The sequence below is a fragment of the Melospiza georgiana genome, chromosome 1 (genome assembly GCF_028018845.1).
Source record: "Melospiza georgiana isolate bMelGeo1 chromosome 1, bMelGeo1.pri, whole genome shotgun sequence".
In the NCBI taxonomy this organism is placed as follows: domain Eukaryota; kingdom Metazoa; phylum Chordata; class Aves; order Passeriformes; family Passerellidae; genus Melospiza; species Melospiza georgiana.
Window position 1 is genome coordinate 39227037 of NC_080430.1, and position 16135 is coordinate 39243171.

A 16135-nucleotide genomic window follows, 5' to 3' on the forward strand; every position below is an offset into this window, starting at 1 on the left:
TCCAAAGCATTTACTACAACCAACTGAAATGATGAAATGCTAAATTATAATGAGAAACCCTGAGAAAAGACTAAGCTAGGTGTAATAGTTTTAGAAAGATCTTCTCAGGAATTGGCACAAAGTGTATAAATTTGACAGTCTGGAATGGGAACTGTTAGAATCCAGGAAGCTTAGTGTAGGACAGTGTCATTGCGGATTTTTTAATTCAACTTCAAAGCAGTTAAAGCCTTAATGATTCTGAAAACGACATTTATTTTTTGGTCCTGAAGGTTTAATCCTATTACATGCCACATAATGAACCCATAGATATTGTTTCTGGCTTCCACCTTCATAAGTTTTAATTTAAAAAAGGGAAATAGCCATAAATGAGCTTGAAATTATACACTGTTCAAACACATGAAATTTCATTAGAAGAGTGGCAAAGAGAGTAATCTTTCTACATCCCTTCCAAATCCTTCAGAAATACCATGCACTTATTCAATCATGGGCTATCACATAACAGAGCCTGGAACTGTAACTAGTGGGTAGCAAATCTTACTACATCTTCCCTGGGCCATATTTGCAAATGATAAATTAAAGACTGAATTCAGAAAATCTTACTGATGCAAGTAATTCTTATTTTTGCATGCCTTCTCACTAATTTCAAACCCTTATTTATAGAAATTTTTCAATTGCCCCCAGTAGTATTAACTGGAAGAGTAAGAGTTTCCAGTACCAATTTTAAAATTATCTGGGGTGATTTTCCATGAACAGATGTCATAAATTCTACTGACTAAATTAGCAGTAATAGATAGTTTAAAGGGTATGTGTAAAATCATTTTTTGTTGGCACCAGAATTATTTCTTATTGTTCTTTTGAGGGGGGGAGGGGGAAAGGAGGGAGAAACTGGGAAAAGAGGGACTTCTCCATGTTCCTTCTCTAAAGAGCTTGAAATTTATGTGTAGGAGGAAAAACATCTGGACCCAGAACGTATGTCTACAGTAAATAGGATTATGTATAGTTACCACAGACAAGATAGACAACGAAACAATGGGACTGTTACAGTCAAGACAGGAAATCCAATGTGGATGCCAGAAGTGGGATTTAGCTCACCTAACTTCAGCTGTATAAAAGTAAGGCATTTGGTCTTAGACACCTGGGCTGTTGCCATAGTCCATGGAGAGTGACATGATGAAATGGGCCTTTCATCCAACATATTTTAGAATGTGATGAATCACTTTCTGCATGTGGTTGTGTCCATTGACTGCAGAAGGCACCTAGGTAACTGGTCTATATTTAGTGCTTAAATGCCTTTTAGATGACTAAATTAGGTAAGAGAACCCAGCCCAGCTGCCTTGCAAAGGTCAGGGTATACATCAGGGCGGGGGTGAGTTTTAAGGAAGGATTTACAGACAATAAATTCTCTTAGATCATCAGCACAAGAAACAAGTCATGAAATGGGCAAGCTCTATCTTGGGTCAATAGATCAGAGATTAAATATATCAAGTATGTATTCCCACACTCCCTGCTTTCCCTTCCATTCCTGCCATTTCAAACGTATATTTAGGTTTTTTAAAGTATTTTGCTTCGCCTTGCTGCTGTGTACAAGCGAACAGAAACTGGGCTTTATACAGAGACAGTGAAACCAGCGAGAGGGTGCTGCCAAATTATCAGAGCAGAGAGCTGCAGAATGTTTATTTTCTCTTTAGACACAGTTTTATTGAAGACAATGCACAACAGCAGTAGGAAGATAGTGTTCAAAAATATTTCAAGTGGAAGTGAAAATCAGATAGTGGGAAAACAGTAAAAAGCAGAAAATACCAGAAATGTGCTAGATAAACATTATCTCTGACAGGCAACAATTTTCTGAAATGGCTATTGATTTCACGGTCTCCACACAGCTAACAAAATAATCACTGGGTGTTTGTGAAATTTTTGATCAAAAATAATTCTTGTCTGAGGTCTGCAAGCCCTTGCAGTCAAAAGTTTTATGAAGAAAAGTCTAGATAAACACAGGAAAGGTATGTTTAATCTGTTTTATATTTGCAGGAAAAGAAAATAATACCGTACCTTATATGTTGTTTTGTCAGCTGACATCTCTTTGTATTTTCATTATTTTGTTTTGTTTTTCTGTTGCCTGTGCAGTTAAGAGAACTCTAGAAAATGTAATCTGAAAAAAAGTAGATAAAAGGAAATAATTATTAATAACTACTGCTATAATTTTATTATATAAAATACATTTTGATAATAAAATAATATTTTGTGAAAATGTTATGTTATGAAAATAGTTCTCCCATAGTTCTCCCGCTAGTTTACAGCAAATGAAATCCATAATGCTATGATAATAAGCAAGGAGCCAGTCTTAGAGACTGTGGACTCAGCAAGAGAGCAGATAAATCAAAGCAAAGAGGACTGCCAAACTTGTACATGACATTGAAATGAGCCTGGATACCCTTTGGGTCTTAAATCTATTATTGTGTTTGCAGAAGCATCTTAATATTAGAACAGTTCCAATAAATCTCTCTTTCTACGTCAGCCCATTAATATTGCTAAACAATAATAAACCTTATGTCAATCCATAAAATGTGACAGACACAAGCCTCATCATTTTTTCCACTTTGGATTTTCCCCTAGTGCTAATAAAAACAGCTATCACCCAAGCACTAAAGCCCTGATCTCCAGTAACAAACTATTAGGCAAAAGTGGATGAGGAAAAAGCTTTGGTAGTCTGTACTTTCTTGATCTTGTGTCACATTCAATTCAGCTTCTGGATATGGTTTCGAATTAGACATAACAACTGAATATAATCTTCATAGCATTTATTTAGTCTCTGAAATTGTATGGACTAGTATTACAGCTAAATTTGCCTAAGTACTTTATCATGAAGTCCTCTGGTAGTTTCAGAACAGTGCTGGAACAGCTTAGAAAAAATTACTATAATGACCTTTGAAAACCAGCCCACTTTCTTGAAGTTTCATTCCAGCCCATGTTCTTGTGGCATGAATGGGGAATCTGAACTCCTTCTCCATACCGGCAGTGTTGCAAAATTAAAGAAGAGCTCAAACTTTAGAGAAAGGATGCCTTGATCTGTTAGGTATGCTGTCACCCATGAAAAAAATGGGAACAAGACAAAATCTACCCTTTATACCCACAAATTCATCAGTCCAGGGAAAAATAATCTTTGTTGTTGTTCTTGTTCAGATTAAAAATTCTTGGAAAGAACAACTTTTATAAGCAGCACTTTGATTTTGACTCACCCCGTAGTAGCCATGGACACAGCCACCTCTGCTCAAAGCCCAGCTCTGCTGAATGCTGTGATTTGTAATGATCTGTCCTGCAGATTGCAGAGTTCAGTTGAGATACTCATGGTACCTTTAGACAAAATAGACCAGCTATCAGATATAGTCTGATATATATGTTTAAGGCAGAGCTAATCAGCAGAGGCTGATTTCATGCAGCATCAGCAGCCTTCTCCATGCCTTGATTTGCTCTTCAGCTGGCAGATAAAGTCTGCAATGGCTTTAAAAAGTGCTCATTTTAGACTCATATTTGATAGTACTTGGTTTTGACTGTGCTGTGTATTGCTATGTAAATACATGAGAAAAAGTGAAGAGTAATAAAACTGCATGCAAAGATTTTAGCATTATCAAAATCTTGTAAGTACATAAAAGCAACAGGAAATAAAGTGATATAAGTGCATTATAATTTCTTTCCCCTAATGGTGACAGTACATTTCCTCAATATCTTGTTTCTGCATGATGCAGGGATGTGAGTATGGAAGACATGTCGCATTTCCTTTTCCTTACCTGAGTTCATCTCCAGAGCTGAGCAATATAATTCCTAGGTGCTACCCAGAAGTATGTCCACTGAGGCAGCAATTCTCATCCATGTCCCAGATCTCTCAGTTCCAGTTAGCATTTCCTTGCTAACCTCCTCTTTCATCCCTTTCCTTTTATCCCAGACCTTTGGTATAAAGTCTCTACAGATGTCTGCTACCAAAGCACAGGCTTTGGATCAATGCCACATGGGCTAGCCATAATCTTCCTGGCTGGAACAAAAGCTGCTCTTTTTTTGGGTTTCACTCAGTTTTAGGTTCCTTGGTAACCCTGAAGAAAGGGGCTGAAACTCAGCAGGGCTTCACAAACTCCTCCTGTGTTACAAGGAAGAGTAGAGTCAGTCAAACCTGGGATTGGGACCCCAAGTTCAGGTAAGCCCAGGGAGATTTTCTTCATGCCTACCCAGCCTCACCAGGAGGTGGGCTCTGTACCACAGAGATGATCTCCAAAGCAGACCTTGGTACCCAGAGTGCTGGTGGCATCACCAAGTGTCAAAGAAATTTCACAACCACGGCAGCGGTCAAAGCAGTAGTGCCAAAACCAGGGTTCCGTTCACACCGTACAGTTTGCATTAGGATCAAAAAAATATCAAAACAAAAAACCAACCTTCCTCTTTAGGAGGTTCAGGACTTGCTAACTCATGTATAAATAATTACAAAGCCATACTTTATTGAGATCCGTGAGAAGAAATGAAATACAAGTCGTAACATATGCCAGACATACTAGTTTCTGCCTACATATAGATAATGAATAAAGGATAGTTATCTTTATTCAATTCCTTTTTAGCTGCCTCTTAGAGATTTCCTACAATATTTTCTATACACCAAATCAGATTTGTCATAAACAGGAATACGGGACTGAGTCATCTAGTCCAGCTCTGTGTTATCACAGGCAACTACACTTGGCAGAGCCAGTCAGTCTTCATTGTTCAATATGGTTTGAAGTTTTTGCCTCTTTTCCTCCTAGGAAAAACATCCTTCATAGATATATATACGTATGATAGCAAAGTTTTGATTTCCCTGCATAAGCAAAGTTCTATTTTTTGTGTGTGGGCTTGTTGCCACAATATCTGATTGCTCTGGAATACTGTGGGTTAGGTACAAGTGTTCAGAGAAAACATGAGGAAAAACCATATGTACTCATTAGTGAAAAAGATCATACTGACAGATTGCTCTCCATATGTGGAACTTCTGTATTGTAACCTTGCTATTTACATGACACATGAAAAATGTGTCACTTTCTAATGAAAATTTCACTTTATGTAATATCTCACTAGTCATAAGACATGAAGAAGTTTATTTCATTCATATCTATTTCATAGGAAGGGACCTGCTATAAATTTAATGCTTTAGCTTTAGTATAGTTGCAAAACATGGGTATTGCAATACTGGGGGAACAAACAGAAATTAAATAGGTGAGAATAATTAGCCTGTAATTGATGTCATGAAGCTCAGACAATTCTCCATACTTCAAAAGTTTACCTCCAGCAGTTTTCTAATCTACAGTATGTGAGAAAAGGAGAGTATTTATTAGTCAAAGAAGCCAATTAAATCTTGCAATGCAAATGCCAGAATTTACTTATACTTAATTAAACTTTCCTGAGTATTAAATTAATAATTTGCAAAATATCAGCAATATTGAAATATTAGTCAAATAATTCCATCAATTTTCTTCCTTGAAATTTGAATATTTTTAGATGCTAAATATTTATGAAGAAAAGTGTCATTTAGAATAAAATAAGAAGATAGAGAAGGAGAGATTGCCATCCAGTAAGCAGATTACTCTTCCTTTAGCTCCATTTTTTTCAGTTTCATTTAAGTACTCAGTTGTCCAGCAAAAAAAAAAAAAAAAAGAAAAAAGTTAAATGGAAATCTCTTAAAATAAGCATTTTCTTAAATTCTCAGAATAGAATCATATTCCTGTAATCTTTCCTTAGGCAGAACCTTAACTGGCACGAACACAATCTGTTCCAAAACTCATGTAATCAGTGGAAACATTTCCACTTACTTCAGTGAATTTTGGAAAAGGGAATATCACAAAAAGTAGTAGGCTGCTATTTCATGTTTTCAGACAGTAAGTACATGACATTTTGTAACTATGTCTGAGCTATTTTAAACTCCAGCAGAGACTAATGCACATGATATTCAGAGAGACCTAAACTTTCTTTTTGAGTAGAAACTGAGACAGACTTAAAATTCAAGATTTTTCTTTTTCATTTACTTTTTTATGAGAAAAGGCAAAGTGAAGTTTCATTGCTTTGCAGAACTGCCATGTAGAACTGCTTATCTTCTGGTAGTGATTTTCCTTCATGGGGAACTCAAATATACCATAGGGACATAGAGAAATACATCTGTTTTCACACTGAAACTATTGGCAATGATAAATTATTAAGTATTTTTTGGGAAAAGCACAGAATATAATGGACATATTACAGTATTTTTCCACAGTGACAAAATCAGAAATGTAACTGGCCTATATATTTGATTATCAGTTCAAGTCTTTTGAAGTCTAGACCTAGCTTTCTTTAAATGGACAGCAATTTTGCAAAGTTTGTGCATTTTTAGTTTTCTTTTCTTTGCATTTAATGTCCTCAGATAATAAAAATGATATTAAAAACGACTACACTGAAAGGTGATTTCATGTAACTTTCATTAGGGATCTCAGATAAACATCTAGAGAGTATTAAGGATAATTTTGCCACATTACTTTGTCCAACACAGTGTGCATCCAATGCAAGATTTTTTTTCTGAATGAATGCATATATCTGTGGTAATAAATCATTTTCTGATATTAATGAATAAGATTTTATGGTGCCATTAATTATATAGTTCAGCTGGAGGCACTTTTGCATGCATTCTAGAGAGACCTGTGGCAACAGTGAGTAACCCTATTAATCATATGCAGATATTATTTGTAAGGAGCATGCTAGCAGTTCCAAATTCTATATGTAACACTCTGAAAGAACCTGACTTGTACTTTTACTTGCAGCCTCTTCCATTTTAAAAAATTAATATTCCCTGAAAATACCAAGAGTTCACTGCATGAAACAAAGCCAAAGGAACTCTGTTTGGGCACTACTGCATCCCATTTGTCATGTCTGTCAATGTACCTTAACTGGTATTTACTGATTTAGAAATAAGGTGGGTTCCTAGTAAAAAATTTTCATTGAGTGCAGTGATGGCAACTACAGCAGCAGAAAGCAGAAGTGATATCATACTTCCCTTGCAGAAGTCACAAAACACTTCATCAAATTGGAAGACTCAGGCATTGGTTTTTTGTCTGTTTATAAATTTTACTTCTGGGCTGTTAATACTTAAAGACCACGAAGACCCCCTCTCTTAGTGGATGCCATTGACATCTTATCATTTGCTAACAACAAATTCCCAACTAAACATATTCAAAAGGCTTTTTGATCTTATTAGTTATGAAATAACATTTAAGTGCTTTATGCAGCATCATGACAATTTATTGGGGTTTTATTTGAATATGGATATTGATTTCTCTGATCGAGAAAAAAATAGGTTGGGGTGTCACATGGAATTTTGTCTGTTTGGGCCAAAGAATTGCACTTATTTTAAGAGAACAGCACTGAAACCACACCCAGGCTTTTGGCACAGAAATCAGAAGGAAAAAAAAAACCAAAACAAAAAACCTCCCAGAAATAAAATAATTCTTGTAGATTAATTCTTTTCTATGCACATCAAAGAAAGCAAAGAATTAAGTGTGAGAGAGTCCAGTCAGAGTTTCTACTCCAGCTGCTATTTGAAGGAGGAAATGGACACTTGGCTGAGAGGTGACCAAAGGAGTGGTTCTGCCCAGAGGGGTCACCATTGCTCATCACTGCCACTCATGTTGCTCCATAACACGGGTAGCCTGGGCGATAATACCCTGGGAAAGCAGGCAGGCAGGGAGGGTAAGAGTATTTCACACAAGCTGGCTGCTTTTGCATGTCTTTTATCTTGCCCATGATCAGCTCTCAAGTGTCTGATATGTATGTGTGGTTTTTTTAACACCCTCTTTTGTAGCTAGTACTAATTCTGTCTTAGTAATGTTTTGTTTGGCTGTAATTCTCTTTGAACAAAGACTTTCAGGAAACCCCTCCAAACAGCTGCTATGCTCTAAGACTGTCTGCTAGCAGACTCAAAATCCCAGACAAAGTCCATTTATTTAATTATTTTACAATAATTATGAAAACCCGGTATCTGAAAAAGTTGTATATATTGTGGGCTTGAGATAAGAAAATGACTCAATGTGTCTGATGACATTCCACCATTAAATTTTTACTGCAAAGTTCATTTCTTGGGTAATTCCAAGGCCATAAAAGGCAAGGATTCTGTCTGTCATCTCTTTTACTTGGTACCACTGAAGTTGAGAGAAAAAGATTGTGACCTTACTTGGCTCTACACATTGCAATGAAGATTCATGAGAAGCTTGGTTTCTCACCTATTTCTGTGCTTTTGGATGATCCAGGGCTCATAGTTTCTATTCTGACTCTGAGTTATTGGGTCTTACTTATCCAGTTCAGATCCCTAAGAGTACTCAGGCTTTCTGAAGGAACCCATTATTTTAAAGAATTTTATCCACTTATATTAATCTAAACAAATGTAAATACTGGTGAGTATGTGTTAGCACATAACGCAGGAAGTACAGGGGTGTCTCTTAGTGATAAAATTCAATATAGACAATATTTCTCATACAGACACCCAGACAAAGGAAAGAGTCTGTGTAACAGTGTCAAGCTTATATGAGCCAGAGGAAATACATGGGTTTAGATCTGCACTAAGAACAATCACAAAAGATCCATTTTAAGAGCCACAAAGTATACATTACAAAAAGCAAGATGTTGGCATATAGACATTGGAAATGTCCAAGAATGTAATTTTCTGGAGAATGGTGTCTTGCAGCTTGTACAGTTACCACAGTAACATTTTAGTTTTGCTCAGAGAGTCTCAGCATAGTAAAAAAAGGGCAAAAAAAAAAAAAAGATTTTTGCCTAAGCTGAATTTTTTTCATGAAAAAGAGACCTTTCAGACCCTAATCATATTTCTCAGAATTCAGTTGAATTATTTTTGGAAAACCAGCAGGATTTTTTGATTGCTTTCAGAGAAAGGGCAAACAAGAAATTGTATTTTCTTATTATTACTATCTATTTGATCTATCTGTAAGGAAGACTTTATATTCTTTTTGAAAACATGAGACATTGAACAAAATCTATATATTGCCAGCAGTCAATCATATAGATTGCTACCAATTACACTTACAACTGAATTAATTTACCATCTCAATGTGACCATTATGGAGAAGCACTTATGGAGTATGTTATTACTCCAGACTAGATTGAAGAAACTTATCATTATTGGCTTGAATTTGAAATTCCCCCTATATCCCTCCCTCTAATTTTTGAATTTTTGGCTGCTTAGTTTTATTGAAGGAATAGGGCTAGTATTTGAGGGCAAAAGTAATAGATGTCTGGCTGGAAAAATTCAGACAAGGACCAGATCTTCATCTGGTGTTAATGAATCTAGAGGTTTAAGTTTCATAGGGAAAAAAAGTTATATTAACCAGATGAGGATTTGGCTCATGGAGTTTTGTACATTACTTGTCATCCATTTTCTAAAACTTCCCCAAATGTTTCTGTCAATCCATGAGACCTCCACAATTGGCTTCTTCTAGCCTATTTAATTTTGCTTGCTCCTTGGGCTTTACTTGAGAGAAGGATCTGTAATAAGCCAGGGACATTACTCCTAGATCTAATAGGTTAATGAACTTAGGGATCATGCAAAGCATCAACAGACAACTTTGTGGAAGAGTACCCTCCACTCTTGCCAACCCACACTTAAGGCTTATGCAGAAGGGAAGGGAGAAAATAGATGTGCAGCAACTTTGTTCCTTTTCTTTTTCCTCTAACCCTGTCGAAGGCTCTCTTCCCAAAGCCAGAACTGTTACAGACTTCCAAAGTGTTTTGACTGCAGCAATTCCCAGCAGCTCTCTCATGCAGCCAAGGCATAGCTAGAGCCCAGTAATGCTCCAACCTGATCTGCTTGCCCAATGTTCCAAAGCAAGGAGGTAGAAGAGATGCCACAAACCCATTAAACTGCTCTCTTCATCTATGGATCTCTCTGAAAACCAGTGAAGTCCCCACTACCATTGTGTCGTAAGCTCTGAAGCAATGTAACTTATAATTCTGAAGTAATGTAACTTCTGGACCACAGAAGATCCAGCTCACAAAAGCTACAGTGGTGACAAATGGTAAATGTCAGCAAAGAATCATGACCCCAACCATCAATTCACAAGTTACAAAAGAAACTTCTTCTTAGTGGCATTATCGCTGACTTACAAGCTCAACATCAAAGTTTTCAAGCTAACAACACAGGACTGGATGACAAAGATGAATTCAAGAAATTTATAATGGTGAGATGATGTGTAGTTTAGCACAACACTTATTCAGATAATTTTAAAAATAGATGGAACCTTAAAGTAATTGTGGAAATCAAAACCAGGAAGTGTATAATTTTAGATCCAAAAATGAAGATTAGTCAGAATTTACGAGGTACTTATTGATTTTCTGTATTATGTATTTTTAATCTTTATTAAATATCTTCAGAACCATATGTTTCTGGAGGAATATGCTGTGTCTGCATAGTTTCTCTGCAAAGCATATAATTAGGTAAACTTTTTAAGTACTGACATTAATAATGCTATAAACAATTTCCAACTCATGCCAAAACATAACATCACTTAAAGAAAGGTGCAGAATAGTCTAGATTTCTTCTTTCCAAAATACTGATAATAATTTTTAATCTCCCACAAGGAGAGTTTACAGAAAAATATCACACCAGCAGTTACTTTTTGGCAGGAAAAAGGAAAAGTACTGAAGAATTAGGTGAGAGAAAGAAAAATGAAAATGTCTGGAAAAAAGGGGAGGAAAAAGCCTTCCATCTTTCTCCTGAAAAATGGAATAGCCGCAGACAAGAATCGTCTGAGAGGAAGGAGGCATTTTCCTTTAAATGGCAAATCAGCTTGTTGAACAAAACAAACTGGCAAGATGTTGTGTTCATTCCTTCTACTGGAGTCCCTTTTCCAGGGACCATTTGTGTGAGTACAAACAGATTCCCACAGCACACACTGAAAAATCTGGTGATCTACTGCTTCGTTACGTCAGCTACCGCAGGGGACAGCAGCTTCTACATGAGGGTGGTGATCTGGACCACAGCCAGCTCCTGTGAGGTTCCTCTGCCATCTGCCAGGCAGGACTCTGTGCTCCTTCCATCAGCAGTGGGCACTGCAGCCCCACAGGCGTCACTGCCCAGCCTGCAGGGCGGCCAAGCAGACACCTCAGACGCTGTGCGGCTGTCCGCGTACCTACCCATAGCCCGAGTGGCTTAATAAAACAAACAGCTGGGGTAACAAAGAGGTGGCAAGCAAAACAAACACAAATGCCTTTCTGTTATACCCAACAGCATTATTTTAACCATGGGGGCTTTTGGTGTCTCCCACCTACAGTTCTTTTAAGTGTCCTGCATATATATAAGTAGAGCCCCAGATCTCACAGCAAAATCAAATGCTCTCCACCCCTCCTGTGCTTTGGGTTACTTCCATTTATATTCCCTTGGGCAGTCTTTGAGACACCAATGTAGATTGTTCTCTCTGGACAGCATCTTGAGTGCATTAGTGTTATTCCTCTTCTCTGCACCCAAACCACCAGTGGCTGTGTGAACCATCCATGTGGGGATCTAATTGCCATTGCCTGCTTTTGCTGGGGCTAAGTCCTTGCATTGTGTGAGAGCAGCTCCCTCTCTTCCTCTCAGACCAGCTGACTGCTGGGTGGCTCCCCCCTCATTTTTTACCACTGAGAATCAGTCAGGGCTGCTGGAACATTGAGAAGATTGCATAAAGCAACTGTTATGAAACATATTTTCATTGGAATGCTTTCTGGTGTCTCTTTCAGCAGAAAACATGGCACTAAGGCAAATGACAGACTTGGGCAGAAGGGCCAGGTCAAGCCCAAAAACTCCAGTATCTCTCCAGTCACTGCTTATGTGGGGACCAAAGGCAGCTCCAGCCCCAACACACCCATGGGGGCTGAGCACCTGCAGCTAGGCTGGATGACTTCAGGCCTTGTTGCTCAGCCTACACATGTCCACAACAGCAACTTCTTCATCTCCAGCTTTTACCAGCGCTTCTGTTGGACCACAGAGATCTCAAAACACATTACAGAAGTTTTTATAGTTTCTATATAATATGATTTCAGAGCAAAAACTGGAGCAAAGCGTGGACTATTATAGCATGTGAAGTGTCTCTCTTCCAGTCCTATGTCTTAGACCAGTGTCCTGGCCTCCTTGCTTCACTCAAGAAGCACATGAAGCCCCAAAGGAGGTGGCCCTCCCTCTCCCACGGGGTTATCCCAAGTGGAGAACACATGCATTAGAGTCTGGGGGGGGGCTTTCATCCTCCTTTGGGAAAAACACACCTTCTCTTTGAACTTTACTGTGCCTTGTGCACAGATGTCACAAAAACGGCATCCCAACCTATCTGCCAGAAAATGCTTCACCATCCAGAAGGACACTTGTGCAGAGGGATAGACGAGGGGAAAGGCACTTTTGGTCTGTTAGGTGACGTGTTGGTTTAGCTCTGGCAACAGCAGATATTACAGCCTGTGCCTTATTCTGACCACTAAACATCATTGCTTTTGGCCAAGTGCTTAAAGCAGCCAGAATCCTTAACCAAATCTCCTATTTCTTCGCAAAGTTTCCATGAAAGGGGTTTACGCGTCCTTTGCTCCTTTCAGAGCAGGGTGGAGTAAATTCCTCACTGCAGTCAGCACAGATAGATGCTGCTAGCACAGACTGGTGCCATTTGCACACTCTATTGCCAACAGCAAGCCCTGAGAGTGATGAATAAGAGCCCAAACATCACAAGACCGCCTAAACATTTTTAAAATAGCAATAAAATTTAAAATAACATTTTAAAATAACAAAAGGAAGCTCTTTTCATTGCAGTTCAGATGATGCAAATTTAGATTCATTTCTTTTCCACTCCTTTTCCACTGTCTTACAGCCTGGAAATATTTTGTAGACATGCAAGCTGAGATTTACACACTCCTTAGTGCCAGTACATTGCAGTTTCTACCAAATTTCATTATAAGACCCTGGGAGCCGGTAACATCATGCAAATTTCACTCAAAAATTACTCAGAGTTGGCAAATAAAGCTAAGGTAATTAACTCAGCAGAGCACTTCTTACTATTTTTAAATAATTTAAGTATTGGACATACATAATAGACCATGTTTTAAGTGATGCAAGGCTTAACATGATTGCTACAGTGTCTGAAAGTGAAAACATGGTTGATTTGATCCTGAATCTCTTGCTCTGTGTGTGTTATCAAGTGGCTAATACATATTCAAATCCTGTTTTCATGTGAAATATAAACTGTATGTGCATAAAAATGTAGTAGCAAATAATGAGAATGTTTCAAAAAATGAGGTTGGTTTCCTCAGTGTTGTAAAACAACTGCACCTTTTTCACTTCTTAGCCAATATATTCACATTTGTAAACAGCATTACATACAGAAAAATATTCTTTTTCTGTATAATTCTATATCTGAAAACTACTCTTCCTATTAGCAGCAGTACTTTTTTGTGCCTACATTTGATTGTGTGGTTTTTGTCTTGTCCTTGTTCACATTTTCCACGAACACAGATTTCCCATCACTAATTCAAATTTGCTTTATTTTGCACCATGTAAAAAAACTCAACAAAATGCTCATTTTTTTCAACTTTGTTCTGGAAAAGTCCCAGAAAACAATCTTGTTATCCCCCTCTTAATTTTAAACGATCTGTTTCAGGGTTGATCCAAACCAAACAAGCTTCCACTAAGTGGCACCAGCTTCTATTAAAATACCATTAGCATCACTGAATCTTCATGCCCGTTCCACCGGACGACTCGCCAGTTTTAAAAAATCCATCTGAATTTCAAGTTTCCAGTTTTCATGGTTTCATTGTGGCTCTCGTTTGAATCTTTGTCACCCTCTAGTGTCATGACAATGGAAGCCAAAAGCACAAAAAGGCGAGTTACAGCGCATAGAGCCCCAAGAGCGAGGGCTGCGCAAAGAGCCTGGCGCACACAATGGGAGCAGCGAGCGCAGTCATGCCATGGCACGGTGCTCAGCACAGAGCCCAGGGCCAGCTGTGGGTGCGGATTAGCGGGTGACAATCCTCTGTGCCCAGCGGGGCCGGGGGACGTGGCCAGGAGCTTTGGTGCAGCCGTGTCACAGCGCAGGATCGGGACACTGCGCAAGGTGCCTGTCACAGCTGCGCGCCCGGGCTCCTCAGTGACAGTTCTGAAAAGCAAATGGTTTTTTATTTGAAAGGCAGTGGCATCACATCCACATCCTGAGGTGGTATCCAGCACAAGATCTGCTGGATGCCACGGATGCAACTTTTGTCCACACTCAACATTCCCCTCCCAGCACAGGATAATGCCGCTTAGTTTATTTTTGGTGAAAACGAATAAAAAATTACTCCTACAGCCCTTTCCTCGTGGTTTTCTACAGTTACAAGAATGAAACAACCTTCCTGATGTGCATCAGCACATTTGTTTCCTTCCCTCCATTCCCTCCATTCATGCTTTGAACCCTGCCCTCGTCAAAGTCACCTGAACTCTCGGTCCTCGATACCACCACAATCTTCTCTCAGGTCCTGAAGCTCCATCTCTCCCCTTCCCAGGCTGACTAGACCCATGTACTCTGTTTGTTTAGGTTTGAGTGGGGGCTTTTTCTGTTCTTTTTCAAAGTTCCTCCTGCCTTCTTTAGCATTGCAGTGGGATTACTCCTATGCTCTTTTTGTGTCCAGAACACATTTACTGATACTACTCTCAGACAGGACTCCCAGGAAGCACATCTGGAACTCGTTCTTGTGAAATGCTATCAGAAGAAGGGCTAAGTGGTGGGCAGGAAGGAGGGAATAGGTGGGCATGGCACAGACAGGCCACCACCCTGAAGAGGCCATGGCAGTGAAGAAGAGGGTAAGGGAGTGTATAAGGTGGGGGACTAGCAGCAGCTGGATGAACAGAGCAGGAAGAGTGGCAGACATGGGCAGGAGAGCTAGGCAGGAACAGATCAAAGGCTAAACAGAGCAGGGTGCTCCTCACTGGGGGCCCCGTGGTTGTTGCAGGGCTGCAGAGTGAGTGTCGGGAAGCAAGAAGGAATGGGAGGCTTTCCAGTGGAAAATAGAGTTGGGTGTCAAAACATCAGGACAAAAGGAGCAGAGAGTTTTGTTTTATTTGCAGGCTTTGGCAGTGGGATCCAGAAGGAATGGGAAGCTCAGGAGTCTTGGTCAGGAATCACAGAGGTTGGCACCAGCACTGTCTCCTGGGAGCTCACCTACACAGGCTCTCAGTTCAGGAGCAGAGATATGCACATGCAGCAAAACTGCCTGGTGCCACCAGAAATGTGATAACACTGCTGTGGTAGGAGCCATTCCAGTGTCTTGTCCACAGCACACTCTTTGCTCCCTGAAAACCTTTCTCAGAGTGAATGACAGCCCCAGATGAGTGAGAGCCCCATAAAGGGACAGACACTGTCTTCATCTCAGTGAGATCCATTTGACTTTGAGAGCCTGCATGGAAATGAATACATTTCATTTTGTATTTCGTAAAGCTCCATTCAACCAATAATAATTATTAAACAGAGGGAATAATAATTCTGTTTTCTTCAGGGTGATTATGCACATTGCAAAACTACCCAGAACTGAGCTCACCTAGCAGCCTCTGCCATGAATAAAGTCAGGACAAGGGGCAAAAGCAGAGCTTGTAGGGAACCTGGACTCCCCAGTGCAAGCCTGTCCTTTTTGTAATAAAACTTAATTCTTCAGTTAAAATATTAGAATGGTATGAGGTGAGTCAAAGATTCACATCCAGGGAGATAACCATCCCAATAGTTTCAATCTGATCCTGGGCTGGAGTGTGGGGGATTTTTGTTCTTTTACAAATCTCTCTTTAAATGGCACACAGATTTCCTGTTTGTCACTATTTGCAATGTTTCCTCACAGAAATGTTCTACTGCTTAATGCTGTCTAGCACTTTGTGATACTGCAGATGAAAGAAAAAAAAAAAAAAAAAAAGAAAAAACCTTATGCCATTTAAAATAAGCACCTTGGGAAATCTGAAAAATACGGATTATCTCACACGGCCTGATTTACCATATAAAAACCATGTTTCTCTGATCTGGAAAATGGTTGATTAAGTATATCCCACAGTTAAATCATTTAATGGTTGATTAAATAGATATTTAATGAATAAGCACAAGTACTTTTTGGATTTTGA